Here is a 5,263-nt window from a genome sequence, read left to right on the forward strand (position 1 = left end):
ACAAGTAGCCTTGACATTGCACATAATATATCTAAGAAAGGGATCAACTAATGCATACAATGCTCAATCTTCATTGTTCTACCCTTTTTCAAACATACTAGTGACACAATTAAAATCCCAAGTTACACCCATCTCACATCTCTCACCCAAAAATCTCAAGAACACATCCACAAACTCTTAATCAAGGGAAATATTTAAACTTTTAAAACACAACCTCTTAGCTCATTCACACTTTGCTAGCCCCCTTTCTTATTCTTTTTCTTTTTTTTTTATTTTTTTATTTTTTTTTTTTATTTTGCTGCTTTCTTTTTTTTTTTATTTTGGGGGCCAAGACTTTCACAATTTGAGCTAGAGGTTTTATACAATTCCCAAAGAGACAGTTAAGCACAAGAGTTCAATCGTTTTCATTCAACCTTCAAATTCCCAAGTCAAACTTCTCAACACTCACCTCCCCACCTATAGCTAGACAATAGTGTACAATCTAGCAAGAATGAAGACTGAGCATTGTCGTTCCCAATACTCTCAAGATTATGCACATGTAAGACTTTCCGAAAAAGGCCTCACTCAACAATCAAGGAAGGCTTAAAAGGAGGAGAGGGTTTCAGGGAGTGGACTGCCACTAGAGATTGTCAAAAAGATTGGCATAAAAGGCACGACAACTCTAGTGTGTGCATCCATGACTTAGCACACAAGGGACCATGAGCAAGAAATTAAGTTCATTCAGTTCATTAAGGGTTGTAGTTGGCTTAAGAGATTGAGTTTCAGGGAGAGTTTTCAAGGCACGAAACTTACAAGGTTTTCGAGAGAGGCGCATGAACTAAGCAAGGCTAGACAGTGCTCTCTACAAGGCATTTTAAATCATTGCTCCCAATGCAAATGAATGCAACCTATATGCTCTAGACTCTCCTAAAAGTGCAAATGATGCAAACTAAATGATTTTGATTTTTTTTTTTTTTTTTTTTTTTTTTTTTTTTTTTTTTTTTTTTTTTTGAGATGAAAACAAGATAAAAATATTGAAAATAAGAATAGAAATGCAATATGTGCAAGGATAGGCATGGGACTTCCTCCCAAGTGAGCTTGTTTTAAGTCTCTAGCTTGACTTTACCTCATTTTGGGTTAGGCCGGGGTGGGATCAGAAAGTGGAGTTGAGACTCCATCTTCCCTTGGTGCTGTGGCCATGTAGAGCTTAACTCTTTGCCCGTTGACTGTGAAGTCTCTTCCATCAGTACCCCACAAAACAATAGCTCCATAAGGTCTGATCTCCTTGACCTTGAATGGACCGGACCACCTTGACTTGAGCTTTCCTGGAAACAGCTTTAGCCTAGAGTTGTAAAGAAGAACTTGGTCTCCTTCCTGGAAGTCTCTCTTCAGAATGCTCTTGTCGTGGAAAGCCTTGGTCTTTTCCTTATAGATCCTTGAATTCTCAAAAGCATCCATCCTTATCTCATCAAGTTCATGGAGCTGAAAAAGTCTCTTCTCTTTGGCATTCTTGATGTCAAAGTTCAGCAATTTCACTGCCCATAGTGCCTTGTACTCAAGCTCCACTGGCAGATGACAAGATTTCCCATACACAAGGTTGAAAGGTGTGGTTCCCAAGGGTGTCTTGTAAGCTGTCCTATAAGCCCAAAGTGCATCATCAAGCTTAGTAGACCAATCCTTCCTTGTAATCCCCACAATCTTTTCCAAAATGGACTTGATCTCTCTGTTAGAAACCTCAACCTGACCACTTGTCTGAGGATGGTAAGGAGTTGCTACCTTGTGCTTCACACCTTTCTTCTTGAGAAGTCCTTCAATCAGTTTGTTGATAAAGTGGGAGCCTCCATCACTGATCACAACTCTTGGGACTCCAAACCTTGGAAAGATGACACTCTTGAACATTTTGGTTACCACCTTTGCATCATTGGTGGGACTTGCTATGGCTTCCACCCATTTTGAAACATAATCAACAGCCACAAGGATGTATTTGTTGCCATGAGATGAGGGGAATGGTCCCATGAAGTCAATGCCCCACACGTCAAACACTTCAACCTCAAGGATAGGATTCTGAGGCATCTCATTCCTCTTGGTAATATTTCCTCTTCTTTGGCATGAATCACACCTCAAAACAAAATCTTGTGTATCTTTGAACATGTGTGGCCACCAGAATCCTGCTTGTAGCACTTTTGCAACAGTCTTGAAGGTGGCAAAATGACCTCCATAAGATGATCCATGACAGTGTGTAAGGATCCCTTCAACTTCTTCATTGGCAACCACTCTTCTGTAGAGCTGATCCTTGCAGAGAATGTATAGGTAAGGCTCGTCCCAATAGTATCTCTTCACATCCTTGAAGAACTTCTTCTTGGCATAGCCCACAAGATTCAAAGGTTCTTTTCCTGTGGCTAAGTAGTTCACCAAATCAGCATACCAAGGTTCCTTCTCTTCAGTAGCTTTAACTTCTTCAAGCTTTCTACCAGTCTCACAGGCTGCCATCACTGCTCCAATAGCCATGATCTGCTCTTCTGGAAGTCCCTCATCAATAGGAACACCACATTCTATCTTCAGTCTAGACAAGTGATCAGCTACACCATTTTCAACTCCAGGTTTGTCTCTAATCTCCAAATCAAACTCCTGGAGCAAAAGGATCCATCTCAAAAGCCTCGGTTTTGCATCTTTCTTGGCCAAAAGGTGTCTCAAAGCTGCATGATCTGTGTAGACAATGACTTTAGACCCCACCAAATAGCTCCTGAACTTCTCAAATGCAAATACAATGGCTAGCATCTCCTTCTCAGTTGTGGCATACTTCATCTGAGCATCATTCAAGGTTTGGCTCGCATAGTAGATCACATGAGTCTTGCCATCTTTCTTCTGTCCCAAGACAGCTCCCACAGCATAGTCACTAGCATCACACATGATCTCAAAGGGTAGACTCCAATCTGGTGGCTGGACAATGGGAGCATTTACAAGCTCATTCTTCAACTTCTTGAAAGCTTCTAGACATTCCTTACCAAAGAGAAAGATCTCTTCCTTGCATAACAGTCTAGTGAGTGGCCTGGCGATCTTGGAGAAGTCCTGAATGAACCTTCTATAGAAACCAGCATGCCCCAAGAAGCTTCTGATGTCTTTCACTGTCTTTGGGGGAGCCAAACTGACCATCACATCAATCTTTGCTTTGTCTACCTCAATCCCCTTCTCTGATATCTTGTGCCCAAGAACAATCCCTTCCTTAACCATGAAGTGACACTTCTCCCAGTTGAGCACAAGGTTGGTGTCTTCACATCTCTGTAGGACCCTGCACAAATTAGACAAACAAGCAGAAAAAGAAGATCCGTAGACAGAGAAGTCATCCATAAACACCTCCACAACATCCTCAATAAGATCAGAGAAAATTGACATCATGCACCTTTGGAAGGTGGCTGGAGCATTACACAGCCCAAATGGCATTCTTCGATAAGCAAAGGTACCATAGGGGCATGTGAATGTCGTTTTCTCTTGATCATTGGGATGTATGGGTATTTGGAAGAACCCTGAATACCCGTCAAGAAAACAATAGAATGGATGATTTGCAAGTCTCTCAAGCATCTGATCAATAAATGGCAATGGAAAATGATCCTTTCTAGATGCAGAGTTCAGTTTTCGGTAATCAATGCACATTCTATGTCCTGTGATGGTTCTTGTGGGTATTAATTCATCCTTATCATTTTTCACCACAGTGATCCCACCCTTCTTTGGAACCACATGCACAGGAGATACCCATTTAGAATCTGAAATAGGGTAAATCACACCAGCATCTAAGAGTTTAAGAATCTCCTTCTTTACAACATCCTTCAGGTTAGGATTTAACCTTCTTTGATGCTCGATAGAAGTCATTGATTCATCCTCAAGATGTATCCTATGCATGCACAAAGTGGGTGAGATCCCTTTAATATCATCAAGGGAGTAACCTATTGCTTTTCTAAATCTTTTAAGTGTTTTCAAAAGTTCAGCAAGCTCAGGTTCAGTAAGTTCACTACTCACAATGACAGGATAGGTCTCATTAGGGCCAAGGAATGCATACCTTACACCATGGGGAAGTGGTTTGAGCTCCACCTTGGGTGCCTTAAGCTCGCTCCAGTCATCATGCTGGGTGTTCTCTTGTTGAGTCACTGAAGCTACTTGATGGACCACTTGTGGCAGCTCTTCATACTGATCCTTACTCTCAAACCCCTTGTGTGAATCCAGCATCATCCCATAGGCAGTACTCTCCAGGTTCTCAATCACTTCAGCCTCTTTCTCCACTGTCAAAGCCAGCTGTAGAGGATCTTCTAGAGACAGCTCTTCAAGGAGTTCATCAGCCAGAGCATCCATCTCTTCAATGTAGAAGATTTGCCCTTGTACAGTTGGTTTCTTCATAACCTCCTTGATGTCAAAGTGGAGAATATGCCTTTTACCCAAGTGGAGATCAATCTTGCCTTCTTTCACATTCACAATAGCTCCAGCTGTAGCTAAGAAAGGTCTCCCAAGGATTAAGGGGTCTTGAGCTTCTTCGCCCATCTCAAGTACCACGAAATCTGTAGGGATTTCACAGTTTCCGACCATAAGAGGAAGGTCTTCCAAGATGCCAACAGGGTACTTTACTGAACGATCAGCCAACACCAATGAGAGTCTACACTTCTTGTACTGAGTGAAACCAAGCTTCTTTGCAACTGACAAAGGCATCAAGCTGACACTAGCTCCCAAATCGCAGAGACATCTCTCAAAAACCATAGGTCCAAGAGCACAAGGCAGTGTGAAGCATCCTGGGTCTTCTAGTTTCTTTGGAACATCAAGTCTCTGAATGATGGCATTACACTCATGAGTGAGGATCATCATACCTTGCATCTCCTTCTTCTTTGCAGCTACAGCATCTTTGAGGAACTTGCTGTATTGAGGAACCAGCATGAAAGCATCAATGATGGGCATTGTAATCTGAACTTCACTCATCTGCTTTTCAAACAAGGCTTTGTACTTCTCCAACAGCTGTTTTTTAAACCTTCCAGGGAATGGAAGTTTGGGCTCATAAGGAGGGGGAACAAAAGGGTTCTCAGTTGCTGGAGCAGCAGCTTGACCATCTTTCACTGGTTGCTTCTCTTCTCCCACCTTTCCTTTGCCTTTGGCTTCCACAATCTTCTCTAAGATCTCATCATTGATCTTCTCATCCACAATCACAACCTCATCATCAATGTTGATGGCTACCCCCCCTCCTTGTTTCTCAGCATCCTTGGTGAGAGTTGGAGGAGGCAACTGCTTTCCACTCCTAAGAGTAACA

Source organism: Raphanus sativus, chromosome 4, assembly GCF_000801105.2.
Source record: "Raphanus sativus cultivar WK10039 chromosome 4, ASM80110v3, whole genome shotgun sequence".
Classification (NCBI taxonomy): domain Eukaryota; kingdom Viridiplantae; phylum Streptophyta; class Magnoliopsida; order Brassicales; family Brassicaceae; genus Raphanus; species Raphanus sativus.